We start from the raw sequence: 17,132 nt of genomic DNA, 5'->3' as shown, positions 1-17,132 counted from the left end.
GAATCATCATCCTGATCTCTTTATCTATACATGGTGTTCTCCCTATGTGTACGTCTGTATCCAAATTTCCCCTTTATATAAGGATATTGTTCATATTGTATTAAGGTCCATCCTAATGACCTCATCCTAACTTGACTACATCTACAAAGTCCCTATTTTCCAAAAATGTCACATTTTGAGGTACTGGGGGTTAGGATTTCAACTTTTTTTTTTATCTTTTAGGGGGACACAATTCAACCCATAACAAAGTTTATACTCATTTTTCAAAGAGAAGTCTTCTCCCACTAGCTCAGATAGCTCTTTACAATTCTTAAAATTGTTACCAGCATGTGTTGAGGCGAGTGTGTATGAGAAGCCCCTCATACTGTCTGGCATGAAACATGGCTCATTAAGTATCTTCTATGCCTCTGTATTTGTTTACTAGGGAAGCCATAATGAATAACCTCAGATTGGGTGACTTAAACAGTAGAAATTTATTTTCTTACAGTTATGAAGGCCAGAAGTCCAAGATCAAGGTGTCAGCAGATGTGGTTACTCCTGCGGCCTCTCCCTGGCTGGCAGATGGCCACTCTTTGGCTGCCTCTTCACATAGTCATCCCTCTGTGTATGCACTGCCCTGGTATGTATGTCCAAATTTCCTCTTCTTTTAAGGACACAAATCAGATTGGATTAGGGCCCACCCTAACGTTCTTATTTTAATTACCTCTTTAAAGACCCTACATCTAAATAAAGTTTCATTCTGTGACATTGGGGGTTATGGCTCCAACTTATACCTTCTGAGGAGACATAATTCAGCCTATAAGAGCCCCCTAAGTTATACTTCCCAGACAAATGCGGTAACAAGAATCCATGCATATTTCTGTTTGGGTAATGACAGAGACTTCCTTCTCCCTACATGACTTTCTCTATCCGCATTCTAAGGTCCACCTAGTTGTTACGAGATCTCTTGCTCATGGAGAAAGTGCAATGGGCTCTCTTACCAGTTACCAGTCCCTAGAGAGGGTCATTCAAACCTACAGCATCATATGAGAAAAAACAATACAGAAATAAAACATTCAAATGTGAATTAAACAATAGTCAGACTTTCCCTTATTGTGGTTTAAAAGTTAAACACAAAACTATGTAACTAAGAGAAAGAAAATTGCTAGAGTCCCTCTTAGAATTGAACAATTTCTGGCCTGAAAGTCTTAGTTTACTGGAAAAGAAATGTTGCATATTTATGAAATAAGATTGGAAATCCAGTACATAATTTCCTAGCTTTTTACTAACCTAAAATAAAATATATAACCTTATATTTCATAGAAAATGTAATTTAGTAGCATAAATCACGAGTTGAGGGCATGAAAAAAGAAATTACAAGTTTCCAAGTTAACTTAACTCTAACCCAGTTTTAGAGTCAGCAATCAATACCAAAATCTTCCATAACCTCCCTAACAAAATTTGCTGTAGATTGTACATTGGATAATCATTGAAATGTAACAAATATTTGCCTTTCAAATTTTCTGATGAAGTAGGTAAATTGGATTAGGTTGCTTATGTTAAATAGCAATGCATCATTATCAACTGTGAGCTTCCTCCTTCTCAAATGTGCCATCACAGCATTCATGTTAAAAAAATTTTAATGCATTTCTTAATACTCTCAAATATTCAAAACTTCACTTGAGCTTTTCTCGCCAAGAAAAAAGTGCCTTAGTGTCTCATATTCTAACAAATTTGTCTCCAATATTTCATTCAGTGAGTACCTCTGAATGATAAATGATCACTGGCTCTGCTAAAACACTGATGTTTTCCTCCTAAACTTCTTAAAATTTTTAATGTAATGTCTGTCTGCCTGGTTCTTTACTCAGGCTTCATCAGCAACTTGATTGTAATCTCAAGGAGTGCAATGCTTTGGTTAAAATTCTTCACTTCTTACTAAATAACACCATACTTATCACCTTATCAGGAAAGAAATAACACTACTGACACAAAATTTCAAGCTCCAAATACTTACGGCATTCTCAATTCTCAAATATCCTTGAGAGAACTATGTGCCTTAGTATTAATGAAAGCAGTCTAAGTCTTTTGTGCATTCATTTATTCATTAAATTTACTCATTTATCATGCAATTTTTTAGAATGTGCTCTGAGCCAAGTATCTTATTAGAGCTTAAAGATACAAAGATGAAAGAGAAGGTCTATGCCCTCAGGTAGTTTACAGTGCCTTATAATGCGTATTCCAATGCAGGACTGACAATTGTGGATTGAATCAGAAAGCAGGCATGATTGACTGCAAAGAGAAGCTGGGTGTGTGTGCATGTGTGCCCTTGTATTCAAAGAGCAAGACGTGGTAAGATAACCATGATATTATTAGTGGGTACAAGCATAAGTCCTTTCCATGAAGCCTACTCATAAAACCTGTCCTTCAGTTGTAGTAGTAACCACCATTTTCAAGAGCATGAGCTGTATTTGATTCACAAATGACCTCATCCACCCAACACACAATGGGATAATTGCTCACGCCATATACACAGATCATTTGAAGCCATGATTCCATTTGTGCTAATAGCAATATTCTTGTTTATTCTACTCTCACTTAATTTACTTAACTATAAACAACTACTGAAATATTAATGAGGCAGACACTCATTACACATGTTTAATTTAGATTCACTATTATTAATTTTATCAAAAACTATCAAATACCTAGTTTGTGTCAGGCATTGTATTAGGCACTGGGAATAAATTAATAAGTAAAAACTGACAGAGGCCCAGCATTCTTGGAGCTCTCATAGAGAGATGGGAATTATTTAAGTATAACACAATTTAAAATAAATTATAATTGTGATAAGTGCCGACAAGGGCACTTAGAAGAATCTCTGACCCAGGGCAGGAGGCCAATGAAGGATTCTTAGAAAAAGTGAAGACTGATCTATAGTCTCAGGGAAGAGCAGAAGTATGAGGTGAAGGAGCTTGAGTGTAAGAGACGGAGATGATCTTGGAAGAGGGAATGATCCTTAATGAGAAGCAGCCAATCACACTGAGGAATAGAGTAGATGGAGAATAGAAAGTAGGGCTGAGAAATGTGAAAAAAAAAAAAAAAGAGATGCACAGGAGGAGGATGGATGCCAGGCTATGCTTGGACCTGGAAACCATGTTCAAAATTTTGGTCTTTATCCTAAGAGCAACGGGAATCCATTAATGTATTTTTTTTTTGAACTAGGTATTTTATTGAGGTATGATTGGAATAAAAAACAATCTGTACAATTTAATGTATGAAACTTGATGAGTTTAGAGATAACTATATATCCATGAAACCATAATCAATACCATAAATATATCTATCATGTCGAAAGGTTTCCTCCTGACCTCTTTATTTATGGGTTTTTTTGGTGATAGGAACACAAGATCTACCTCTTAGCAAGATTTTAAGCATAAGACATAGTATCATTGGGGCTTCCCTGGTGGTGCAGAGGTTAAGAGTCCACTTGCCAATGCAGGGGACACGGGTTCGATCCCTGGTCCAGGAAGATCCCACATGCAGCAGAGCAACTAAGCCCGAGAGCCACAACTACTGAACCCCATGTTCCACAACAAGAGAAGCCACCGCACCAAGAAGCCCACACACTGCAACGAAGAGTAGCCCCCACTCGCTGCAACTAAAGAAAGCCCACACACGAAGACCCAATGCAGCCAAAAATAAATAAATAAATAAATAATTTTTTAAAAAAGAGATAGTGTTGTTAACTATGAGAACTATACTGTACAATGAATCTCTAGGACTTACTCATCTTGCATAACTGAAACTTTGTATCCTTTGACCAAGTTTCCCCTGCCCCTCAGACCCTGGTAACTACTAATCTATTCTCTGCTTCATGAGTTTGACTATTTTAGATTCCTCATGTAAGTGCAATCATGTAGTATTTGTCCTTCTGTGGCTAGCTTATTTCATTTAGCATAATGTCGTCCAGGATCATCTATATTGTCACAACAGCAGGATTTCCAGAAATGACTGCTCGTTCAAGTGTTTTTTAAAATAATATCCTTTACATAATTCCTTGATCATATAAAAAAGAATTCTTTCAATGTTTACAAATGGGAAATCTCCTGAATATATTTTAATTCATTCATGTTTAACCAACCAAAATCTAAAATTTGTCATAAAATTTTAATTTGCTTGAAAATAGTGTGGTTACTGTTCTTTGTTTCTCAGACAGTATGAACCTGGGTGAGATTCTTGCAAACAAACCTATTTTTACCCCAAGGGCACATGATAGATTCTCTCTTATTTTTTGCAGAGAAAAATCTGTATACAAATAGGGACAGTCTATTTTAAATTAATTAATGTCATGCTGTTTGTCTTCAATATATCTACAGTAAATAGATGGAAGGAAAGTGTGGCAATAAAGTGTGGCAGTATGCTTACTGAATCTTAATTACAAAGTTTGTTCTCCCGCTGAAACATCCTTCCAGCACGTTCAGCCATTTTCTCTGCACTCCTCTCTGAACTCTGAATCCACCAGCAGATCCTCTACATTGATTTTGTTACTTTGCTCCTCAAGGATTCATGAATGGTAAATGCAGCTGGATTGTCAGCAAATGTCTAATCTGGAAAACATCTCTATCATTTCTCGTAAACTTTTTTGGATCCACATTAATTTCAACTTCAATTATTTTAAGTGATGCTTCAGTTCAGCCATGATTTTTTGGAACTTTCACCAAACCCACCATATCCTGCTGTTTTTGTCACTCTTTCTTTTTTCAGTTTTTCTGAAATTGTAATTCCATATATCATAAGGTAGTTTTGTTTTTCTCAAAATTAGAAGAAATGATAGTATTCTATAGGGGTTACTTTGTTTCTTTTTATTTTTTTCTTGATCTGGAGGAGGATTTTCCTTTTAGAGCATCCTTTTTCTGCATCAAAATTAACATGTGAACCCCCAAATTCAGATCAGGGTGTGGGCTGCTGCTTGTTAATTTCTAACATTTAAACTTTGTGCTACAGTTTCCCCCTGCTATTCAAAAGTAGAGCTTTCCTACAAAACTTTTCATAAGCCGAAATGGCGGAAAAGGAAGAAACAATTATCTTAGGACACATTTTGCTAATGTATGCACAAAAAAGATAAAGCACAAATGCTCACAGGCACTGTTCAAAGCTATGGTGGCTTGATGCTGAGATGCTGAGTGTAGTTCCCAGGGAAGCAGCTTGATGGCGCCACTCTTGCTGCTCAGGATGTGCACTGCCTTTATAATGGCTTGTTGCAAAACAAATGCTGAATATTATTTTCACTTTTCTCCTTTTTTCGTAAAAGGAAAAATCCTCTTAAGTTTTCTTTCAGTGAAAAGAAGTACTAATGTAGGTCTTTCATAAAAGCAAAGTGGCATAAAGCAAACTTTCGAAAAGTGTGGCATACCTGTGTTTGGTAGGTGTTCTTTGTCATTGAACTCCTACTCTATCACTTTTATGGTCGGGTGAGTCTTCATTTTTTTAATATTCTTCCTCTTTTTCCTGTTGCTCCAATGCCAACTTCACTTGCTTTGTCTTCTATCAACACTCAGTCCAGGGATTATGTCAATACAAGCAACACATTGTTACATGGCATGTTGTTTCATGAGTCTATAATCTATGACATCTTTTAACCATTATTTTCTGCTAAACACAGTATTTTCATCATTTTCATTGTTTCAGATATCTGACTTGTATAAACACTGAGAAGCAATAAAACAGAATCACCTTTATCCTGAGTCTTGATAAGTTTTGACATAATTAGCATAGTTCAGTGTCCCATTCAAAATTGACCTCTTTTAGGTGTTTATATCTTCACTGATGCCTACTCTGCATTCATTTCCATAATTATTATCATTGCTGCCCCCAACACAGTTGTGGAAAGTCTTTTGTTTGTGCTCCCTCTGTTTTTATCCCATTCACTTCCACACTGCTGTTGTTTGAGCTAAAGATCTCATTATAATTTCAAGAGCCATATATGGCAGCTTTAACATAATTTTGCTATCTTGAGAGCTTGACTGTCTTTAAGAAACTAATTATAAAGTCTACTCTACTGACACTGACAATGACTAACCCACTGAGAAATATTTCATCCATTTCTTTTCTGTCACCTATTATTCATTTAGCCTCTTCATCTAAACCTAACAATGCTGCTTTGTTTACTTCTCTATGAAGCATAAACTTGAATTGTTTTCTTTCTTACATTATGACTTACATGTATTTGTACTGTTAGTATTTCCTGTGAATTTCCATTGAAATAATTACCATCAGAATCCTTATGAATTTTCTTTAGTATGAAACTCATTTATGGAAGGTGTTTACTATTGTATTTTATCACTCGACACTGGAGTAGATAAACTATGATCTGCCTTCACCTATTTACCCTTCAGGTGAGTCTCAGGAGCCCAGACACAGCCGAACAACGTGACTCTGTTTCAGGGTTCCTCTATTAACAAATAGTTTAGTCAACTTCAGTAATGAACCCACTGTCCTGCTTTCTCTTTTTGGTTGAAGGGGTAAGATTTGCTATTGCATGTTCTGTGCTTGAGCAGTACTTAGATCTTCAGACTGGCCTTCCTTCCTGCTTTGGGTTAATCTATATTCATACTCATGGTGATTCAACCAGCATTAGAATCCTTCTGTGAGGTGAACTCGGTTGCCACATCTTGGTCTAGGAACTGCCATGGTGATCTGATGGCAGGTGATCTGATCTCCAGGCTCCTGGTTTCCTGGAATGTCACAGACACTCTATTAAAGTATTTGAATACTTTTAAATTTTAAAACTGTCACCTTGGTCACAGAAGACAGAACTGGTTGAAAGGTGACAAGAATGGACACAAAGAGATCAGTTAGGAGACTGCCACATCAAAGAAATAATGGAGCTTTGAAAAGGCCATATTTGAAATGGGAAAGGAGAAATGTGGACAGATTTAAGAAACATTAAGAATGTAAAAGATAATGGAATGATGGAATGATGAATGGAATATGGGGAACAGAGAAGAGAGAAGTGTCAAGAATTATTCCTGGGGTTCAAACTCAGGTTATAAGATAGAGAGTGTTGGCCACTGAAAAAGACTATTGGGAAAAGACTAGGTTTTGCAAGTTGGGAGTGAACAACAAACTGTAAGATCATGAGTTTGAGTTTTTGAGTAATTGAAGGGAACTTTAGAGGATATAAATGAAAAGCTGACATCTGAATAAAGGTTTTGGGGATCACTTGAGATTATCAGATGTATCCATGTGCTCATGCTTTCATAACAAAATACCACAGGCACAGATTGAGTGCTTAAACAACAGACATTTATTTTCTCACTGTTACGGCAGCTAGAAGTCCATGATCAAGGTTCTTGCAAATTTGGTTTCTGGTGAAAGCCTTCTTCCTGGCTTATAGACAGCCTCCATCCTACTGTGTACTCATGTAGGTTTTTCTCTGCACACCAGGAGATAGAAAAACAGAGAGAGAGAGAGAGACAGAGCTCTTTGGTGTCTGTTCTTATAAGAACACTAATCCTACCTGGATCAGGGGCCCACCCTTATGACTTCATTTAACCTTAATTATTTCCTTAGAGGCCTCATCTCCAAATATGGTCACACTGGGGGTTAGAACTTCAACAAAAGAATTTACAGGACACAAATATTCAGTCCATAACACCAGGCCAAAGATGTAATTTTGTGAATTATTCTCATATAGGTGGTGACTGAAGCAAGGAGAATTGATAAGACTACCTTGGGAGAGTATAAAACACGGAAGAAAATTAAACCAACACTTTATACATTGAGAAATGATAAACTAATGAATGGTCATGGGAGGGTTATCTTGCAAAAGAAGCAAAGAATAAGCTATAATAACAGATGAAATGAAAAACATAAGTCTGGAATCAAGGGAAGAGAATGTTAGGTGCTCACAAAAGTCCAAGAAAGGGTATAACCAAAAAATATCCTTTTTTTTTTTTTTTTTTTTTTTTGCGGTACGCAGGCCTCTCACTGTTGTGGCCTCTCCCGTTATGGAGCACAGGCTCCGGATGCTCAGGCTCAGTGGCCATGGCTCACAGACCCAGCTGCTCCACGGCATGTGGGATCTTCCCAGACAGGGGCACGAACCCGCATCCCCTGCATTGGCGGGCGGACTCTCAACCACTGCGCCACCAGGGGAGCCCTCCATTTTTAATTTAGTGACACAGAAGTGACCTTAGCTAGCTAGAGATATTTCAGAAAAGAGGTAGGGCTGAAAGATGTACTACAGTGGGTCGAGAATAGAGGAAAAAAAGGAGACGTTGCCTGTGAAAGAGAGGCAAGATACAGAGGAAGGCTTTGACAGTTAGGTATGATTTTTTTTTTTAATGGAGGAAAGTTAAATATATTTTTTACATGATGGGGTAGGAAAGTTAAATATATTTTTTACAGAGGATTTTAGGGCAGTAGAACTATTTTGTATGATACTATAATAATAGATACATGGCATTATACATTTGTCAAAACCCATAGAGTCTATAATGCCAACAGTGAGCCTTAGTGTTAACTATGGATTTGGGGTGATAAAAACATGTCAAAGCAGGTCCATTGACTGTTAAAAAAATGTGTCACTGTGGTGCAGGATGTGCAAGCCTATGCATATGTAAGTTCAGAGGATATATGGGAACTCTCTGTACTTTCCACTCAATTTTGCTATGAACCTGTAATTGCTCTAAAAAATAAAATCTATAACAAAAAGAAAGATGAGAACTATCATAAACAAGGTAAAAATTTAAACCAAAATCTTGGTGAAATATCTGTAGCACATATAACCAAACCAAAGAATTGGTACTCAAAATAAGAAAAAAGTTTCTACAATCAACACAAAGAAGGTAAACAACCAAATAGAAGAAATAGACAAAGAAGATGAATTAGCAATTCTCAGAAGGAAATTGGTCAATAAATATAAGAAAGGGTATTTGACCTCATTACTAATCAGGGAATTTACACACCAAGTTTGGCAAAAAATAACATGTATCTCAAATTACAGTAAACGTTGGCAAGAATGTGGGAAAATAGCATCTCTCTCGTAAAATGTCAATGGGAATATAAACTGATTTAACTCATTTGGAGAGCAGACTGTCAATATCTAGTAAACTTCGAGAGGCACATATCCTACAACTCAACAAACACACTGCTACATGCCTGACAGAGAAACGCTCACACATTGTACAAGGATAAATGAAGATTTATTGTTGCAAAAAAGTAGAAACAACCTAACTACCCTCAGTAGGGGAGATGACTGAGCTATGGTTTGTAATATACAATACCATAAGCCATTGAAATGAATGAACTAGATATACATATATCAACATGGATAAATCTCAAAAACAGTGTTCAATGATAAACTTGAAAAATAATACAGTATACCATTTATATAAAATTTTAAATATATAAAAGTAGTACATATTAAAAAAAAAGATGAGACCTATCTACTTGAAAAAGAGAAAGAGGGAGAGAGAGATTAAATGTACATGAGAAAGAGAGTGTGATATTTTATGGAAAACAGGAGAATAAACAGCCATATGAATACCCAATGGTGAAGGCATAAGATTCCAGCCATCTTTCCCCACTCTACTCCAGAATGCTGGGAGCTAGACCTTATCCTCAAGGATGAGATTGAAGATGATTTCCTGGAGATTATGATTAGCCCAAGAAGTAATACCTGAAGATACAGACAGGGGGAGTTCCTCAATATATAATTCTTCCAAATCACCCTACAGTAAAGCTCCCTACCTGTATATTTAGAACTTACGATCTGCTTATTTTTCTAAATCACGAGCAGAAATATTAGACATTTGGGGAATGCTTCTAAAATGAAAGCTGGAAAACCAATAAGGCAGGAAAGAAAAACATGAAAAGAAAAGAAACCTGTGAGATAACTACCATTAATATCTTCAAAAACTCTAAGAAGATACTGCATTCATGGGGCATGATTTTTAAAATCGTAATGGAAAGGAAAAACACAACAGCAGGAACGGGAGATAAGGCTGAGGAAACCTCCCAAAAGGAGAATAAAAAGAAAGAGATGAAAAATAAGAGAGAAAAAAAAAAAAGAGAGGACAGTGCAGGACACCTAACATTTAGAAAAGAAAAGATCCATAAAGAAATAACAGGAACTCATTAATGATCAAATTCAAGAAAAATTTTTAGATTTGAAGGACATGAGTTTTTGGATTATAATGTCTCATGGAGTATTACCCCCTCAAAAAAAAAGAATGAAAATTGTCCTATGCCAAGGCACATTACTGTAAAATTTCAGAACAAAAAGGACAAAGAAAAGACTCTGCAAACTTTTAGGAGATTAATTAATTAAAAGTGACTTACATGAACAAAATTTGAAACAGCTTCACAACAGTGACAGTAGAGCAAATGGATACTGGAGAAATACCTTCAAAATTCTGAAGGTTAATGATCTATAAACTAGATTTCTATATCCCTTCAAACTATCAGTAAAGCATGAGGGCTGAATAAAAACAAGTTCAGACATGAGAGGTCTCAAAAAATTTATTTCCCATGCACCCTTCACCAAGAAACTATAAAAAAAATGTACAAAAGAGAAAATTATGAAAACAGAAGCTTCAAAAATGATAAAAAGGAAAAGGAATTCCCTCAAAAAACAGGAAGGAAGATTCCCAAGGTGTCAGTTACACATCTGGCAGAAATAGCAACCACCCCAGTTGGGAGAGTATGATACAAGAGATAGAAAGAAGGCTGTCGTTATGTCATCATCATACTTTCGTTTTAACCTGAGGACAGAATGATCACGTAATTCTAATACAGAACTTTTCTGTACTTGGATTGCCATGATCATGTTCTGTAAAATCCCTATTCACCCAGTATGTTTTGCTACCGTGGAACAACTAGAGACTTTGGGGGGATAGCAGGTAGCGTTTCAATATTAGTGGCTGTTTTTCTAAATTAGCCTCTTATATTACACAGCTTTAAATATGGATAATGTCTTGAGGCCAAATTATCAATAATAATGACATAGTCACAAGCCATTAAATAAAATGAAAAAAATTCTGTAGAATTTGATTTTTTGGCGTTGATTTTGATATTCTATTAGAACAACTTCTCTGTCACACCACCTCTCTGATTTCTCTCTCTCTCTCTCTCAATCTGTCTCTGTCCCTCTCTCTCCATATATATACACACACATTTTCATCACAGATAGATATAAATCACATATGATATATATCATGTATGTATGATAGGATATGTATAATTTGATATGTGAAACATAATATATATGATCATAAATTATACATATTTGTCACATATATCATGTATATGATACTGTATCACATGTATGTATAAGTCTGATATGATGTGTGATATATAGCAATAGAAAGATACAGATAGAGATGAGAGAGATAGAGATGAGAGAGACAGAGATAGAAATGATAGAGGTATATCTGTAATGAAAGTGTCCAGCTATAAGCACAGTTATTTATCCTGGTATAGGCTGGTATGGGGCTGCTTTCTTCTTTGTGCCTTTCAGTCCTCAGAAGTACAATTACTCTGCAAAGCAATCTATTACCGCCTGCACAATTCCTTACCTGCTCTTTGTATGTGTCACTCTACTTCTTTAAAATGAAGTCAAAGAAAATTTGTCCAAAATAAATATTAAGAAATAGACAGATATAGACAAATAGATTTTCTATTTTTCTCCAAAAACATGCTGCTGTTGACTTGCCTTTGTAAGACTGCTTGAGAGTCCTGATATAGTCAATGACCAAATGGAAGTTCAGCTCTGAAATAGTAATCTCATTTGCAGTGAAGTCACTGTAAAATTTTGGTCCTTCCAGCCATCACAAATTAATCAGCGTCAGACCAGGTCAGCATTTTAATGAAAACCAAACAAAACTATTTTGGCTACTTCTGACATTGACAATTTTATAGGCAACAAAATGTCTTCTGAGGTCAGTGCAGAATTGCACTGTCAGCATTTCAATAAATAGTACTTTAAGTTAGCAATGCCAGTATCAGTGATGTGACGATCCTATGGTTCTTTGGTAAGAGAAAAAATATTTCCCCTTTCTTATTCACCAAATTTTGTATTATATTATTACATCTTTCCTCTTACACTATATTTGGCTGTTTGTAATAGCCTTCATCCCCTTTTCTAAACTTTTTGGGCAGAATTGTTCTGATGCAGCTTGTACATTTAACTCCTTCAGAGTGGGGCTCCTCTTGCATTCGCCATCTCTAGACTATGTCATGTCCATGTCATATATAAAATCCATAAAGAGCTTGTACTTGGAAACTGCTATGTCAACCATGAAAATGAATATTTAACTTGAGTTGCATGCAGTGTACCTAATGAGAAACTTAATACACTCTGCAATATTTTTCTGTTTCCTCAATGTTTGAAAATCTACTTAGATGTGGATTAAAGAAAAATAAATATTATTTGTGAAGGTCTAAAACTTTGATTCCCTTAGCTTAAATTTGTCTACCAGAGCAATTAGGTTGAAAATCATGTTAACAAAATCAAAAGTGACAAATTTAATTCACATGTTTCAAGGAGCATCTCTCAAAATATTGGCCAGAATGTTTCCCTCATTCCGGACAATGGTGGCAAAATGTCTGGTATGAGGCATAACTAGGCCTGTGCTAAAGGGAGAGACGAATCAGTGCTAGTCAGAAGATGCCAATATGTTTGCAGGGAAGCACATGGAGACAATCTGTTTTAAACCTGGCCCACCTGTCCCCCTTCCCAGCAAGTCTTTTTCTATCTATGGTAAAGATCTCTAACAAAAACTGAGGGATTTCAGATCCAGTTAGCACTTCTAACAAAATACAAACTTAGTTTTAACAAAGGAACTGTCCAAGTATTTATATACTGAAAGAAGAGACCAGCCTATAAAATGCAATACTGTGAATTAAAAGGCACTAGCCTAAAAGTCAGAATCCTTGGGTTCTAGACCTAGTGCTTCCACTAACCAACTGTGGACTGGGCACATTTCACCTATGTGGAGCTTAGTTTCCTTACCTATAAAATGAAGAAACTGGAAAAAATTACTTAAGGGATTTTTTTATAACACCCTAAAAAATTAATCACTAGTATTAGAAAAGCAACTTAAATGCATGCCCTACTGATTATCACTATCCTTATGTGGGTAAATGAAGATTAGCCATTAGTATCCACAAATACCAAGATACCTATTGATCTATTAAGCAATGAACTTCTTCTGGTAAAGCTCACTTTATTCCTGAGAGCAATTTAAACAGTGAAAATAGAATCCTTACAGCCAAACAAACTTCTAGAGAAGCTGAGAATGACAGAATAGCTAAAGTGTTTTTTCCTACCTTTAGAATCATATTCAATTCTTTATCATATCTATATCAGATGCTCTGTAATACATGCTTAAACTCTCAAATACAAAGTTTATGCATATTAGATTCTAGTGTATTTTCCTACCACAGTTTTTCACTATAAGCTATTTTCAAAAGTATGAAACATTTGAAAATAACAAAAAGGCCTTTCTTATTGAAACAGGAGATTCTTTTAGGTCCCAATAGCTAAGGGTAAGCCAAATGATTTAGTTTCTTCATCAACAGCAAACTTTTTATCATCCTACCTTTCTGCATAGAGCATTAAATATCTAAGAAACTGTTAACAGGGAGTGTTTACTAAATCACTAAAGCCAGAGCAGCCAAACATTTCTTAAAATCTCTGCCAGATTTACAATTTGCAAAGTCATGCTAAAAGCATTTTGATTGGCACTTTCATTTAAGTTCTAAAATACTCTGCTAGTGCACTTTTAAAATCTAGCATGAGAGTCTTTGGTTTCAAATAATTTGACCTTGCCCCTCCAGGACATCTTTAATAATAGCACCATCAAATTAGATAGGAACACAAAGATGAAACCCTCTGACAGAGACTGGAATCTATGTCATGTGTAAATGTCCAATACCTATTCCACTGTATAGGAAAAAAAGACAAAGCTGTACCTAACTCTTTGGTCAAACCTTAAGTTGAAAGCAAGTTATTTAAGCTCATAGATATTTTAATTTGGAGTCACTAGTGATCACTAATAAATGGATATTTTTTTACTACAACTTCAAATACTTTTTTTTCTGCTCTCATAACATGTTTCTACTTGATCACCTCTATGACACTCTTAGGATAACCTAATAAGCACTTGAAACTCCAGGTCTCCAGGAAGAGGTAATGGGGAGGAGAAGCTGGACCTGTCTCCTCCTGTTCACTTGCCTGACTCTCCGGCCCTCCTGAACCCACTGCTGATCTTTTCTTTCTTCCTATGATGCAGTTCTGCCTTCCTGCTTCACCATCTCTGCCCTGTCCCCAAAATGTCCTTTAGATCTTCAACCATTCCAAGTGCTTTGGGGTCCAAAGTTGAGGCATTGGCTACAGTCGCCATACCAAATTGTGGCAGATGTCTTCAGCCTAAAACATCAATGGTTTGTGCTTAGTTTAGTAAAACAGGCACTCAAAATTCAAGGTTGAAATTCAGAATTTATATATATTTAAAATTCTTCTTTACAAAAATAAAATATTTTATTAAATGGGAAAAAATGAGCAAACCTAAGCTCTTGGATCTCAACACCCCTTCTCAAGCCCACTCTCTATGTAAATCTCCCCCCACCCCCCAGTCTACTCTTTCACAGCCAATCGTACTAACATCTACTCAGCTGTTCAACCTGCGAGTGATTCTTGGTTCTACCCTCTCCTTACTCTGCACATCCAGCATATCTGCAAGGCTTGTCATTTCTACCCTTCAAATATATTTTGGATCTATCTACTTCACTCATCTGCACTGCTACCACCTTCATCCAATCCATCATCACCACTGCCCTTAACAACTTTACTGCCTTTAAATGGGTTCCCTGTGTCTACTCTGTCCCTTTCACACCACAACAGCCAGCGTAAGGTTTTTAAACAGAAATCTATTCTTGCTGAAACATGTTCAAGGGCTTCATACTGCAATTCAAATAAAACCCAGACTCCTTCTTGAGGTCTCCAAGGCCATACAAATCTAAACACCTGATGACCCTCCATCCAGTTTCGTTTCACTACCCTTTATTCATTGTGCTTTGACCACCTTGACCCCCTTTCAGTTTTTCAAACAGCCTCTCACACCTCAAAGAAAATGTCCCTCCATAGGTGCTTTTCCTAAGGATCCATCTATGCAGGTTTCCCACCACTTCCTCCCCCACCCCGCTCTGTTGATCTTCATTACATGCTCTTTTTGTTACCTTCATAGCATTTATCATCATCTATTAATATGTAGCTGGTTGTTTGCTTCACTCTTAATTGACTTTCCCTCCATTAAACTGTTAGCTCCATGAGGGTATACACCCCATCTCTACTGTATCACCTGTGCCTTGCTCAGTGCTGATTCCTAGTAGGGGCTCAACAAATATTGGGAGGTGTGTGCCTTACATTGGTGTTATAGGCTAAATTGTGTCTCCCCAAAATTCATATGTTGAAGTCCTAACTCCTAGTACCTCAGAATGTAACCATGTTAGGAGATAAGGTCATTAAGGAGGTGATCAAGTCAAAATAAGGCCATTAGGGTGGGTATTAATCAAATCTGACTGATGTCCTTATAAGAAGAGGAAATTTGAACACAAAAAACAGACACCAGAGATGTGTGCACACAGAGAAAGGCCCATATGAGGGCACAGCAAGAAGGCGGCCACCTGCAAGCCATAGAGAGAGGCCTCAGAAGAAATCAAACCTTCTAACACCTTGATAGTGGACTTCTAGCCCCCAGAATTGTAAGAAAATTGATTTCTGTTGTTTAAGCCATCCAGTCTGTGAAACTTTGTTATAGCAGCCCTAGGAAACTAATACAATTGGAAATTAAAATGTAAATAGAAAATTAAATCACATTATGCTCCTAAGTAGTACTGTTATATATTTGAGTCATGGTTGATCTTGAACTCATAGTTATAACATGGCTTAGTGTGAATTCCAGATCTGTTCATTACCTAGTCAATCTGGTTAACAAAGGCAGATAAATTCTAAGATTTTCCACCTAGATTTGGCAAACTTCTAAAATTTTCCAAAATGATTTGTCAAACTTATTTATTTTTATCTGCATAAATGACAACTTTGACTAATATCATGCTTCTGTAACATATTCAGGTCAGCCTCATCTGTTCAGTTGTTGATAAGATTATTCAAATGTATCACCATCAGCCATTACCAAGGGTAAAGCTGGTAACAGCTTTATGCTCTGTTGACATTGCATAGACTATGCATGAACAATAAAAAGTCTTCTCAAACAGAAAGTAGTAATTTTATATAGTTCTGTAACTGTGTTCATCTCAATTTTCAAATTCGAAATGAATAATCAACAGTTCTTTAATCTCAATATGAAAATCATTATAAACCAATTTTTTTCAAACTTTTGAAGTCCTGAATATTAAAACAAATCTATAGCCAGTATGCCTCTAGGTATAGATCTAAAACGCTGCAGAGAGTAGGTTGCATTTCTGCCCCCCAACCTCACTACTTTAAAAATGGATGTCAAACAGAGGTGGTACATATGGCAACTACTGTAAATACAAAATGAATCCAGAAAAAGATTTTCAGCCTACAACATCATCAGCAGGTTTGGGCAGTTCTGACGCCTATAATTACTACTCATTTGAAATCATTATTCTGTCACTTGGCATGCCATCCATTTTGAAGTTCAAAGATTATAAACAGAGTTTGTCATAGATTTAATATCCCTATATAGAAACCTTGCTATTTTTTTGCCCATAGGGTTTAATGGGTTTCAGAATTTTTGTTTCTCTTTTTGTTTTCATTTGGCATTACAGTTTTCAGCTCCTATTGTCTCCCACTTTTAAGTATAGGGATTTTCTAAATTCATGAATATACCAAACAAGACGTGTCTATGAAAAGTCATAGATCTTGATCTTCATGCCCAGTTCCTCCAACCATCTTTCTCTCTCTCTCTCTACCTCTCTCCCCCCACCCCTTTCTTCTACCCAAATTACCTCAGCAGGAATTATCTCATTTTACAAAGGAAAAAAGTATTTTTACATTTACAGAATCCCATATAATTTTCACAAAACATTTCAGAGTTGAACAGATGCCAAGAAATATTTTCAAGTTCTTCCAGAATTTCCACTGCTCCTATTTGGAGTTTCAG

At 36.3% G+C, this 17,132-nt stretch overlaps 1 protein-coding gene and 1 long non-coding RNA gene across 3 annotated transcripts in view; both read right to left on the bottom strand.

Moving 5' to 3' along the window:
- The window catches only part of CHODL (chondrolectin), a 198,083-nt gene extending 197,540 nt beyond the window's left edge, over positions 1–543 (bottom strand). Inside the window, exon 1 of the mRNA XM_060150776.1 lies at positions 486–543. The gene's annotated coding sequence lies outside the window, so the exon portion shown is untranslated. The remainder of the gene's footprint in view (positions 1–485) is intronic.
- Positions 544–7,294: 6,751 nt separating this feature from the next.
- The window catches only part of LOC132521279 (uncharacterized), a 31,132-nt gene continuing 21,294 nt past the window's right edge, over positions 7,295–17,132 (bottom strand). Inside the window, exon 5 of one of the 2 annotated variants that reach the window (XR_009540793.1) lies at positions 7,295–7,414. This is a non-coding gene — a long non-coding RNA (uncharacterized LOC132521279). The remainder of the gene's footprint in view (positions 7,415–17,132) is intronic. The other variant, XR_009540792.1, reaches the window with a different exon arrangement.

The sequence above is a fragment of the Lagenorhynchus albirostris genome, chromosome 5, assembly GCF_949774975.1.
Source record: "Lagenorhynchus albirostris chromosome 5, mLagAlb1.1, whole genome shotgun sequence".
In the NCBI taxonomy this organism is placed as follows: domain Eukaryota; kingdom Metazoa; phylum Chordata; class Mammalia; order Artiodactyla; family Delphinidae; genus Lagenorhynchus; species Lagenorhynchus albirostris.
The sequence above is the reverse complement of the archived record's forward strand: the minus strand, read 5'-3'. Positions and strand labels throughout refer to the sequence as shown.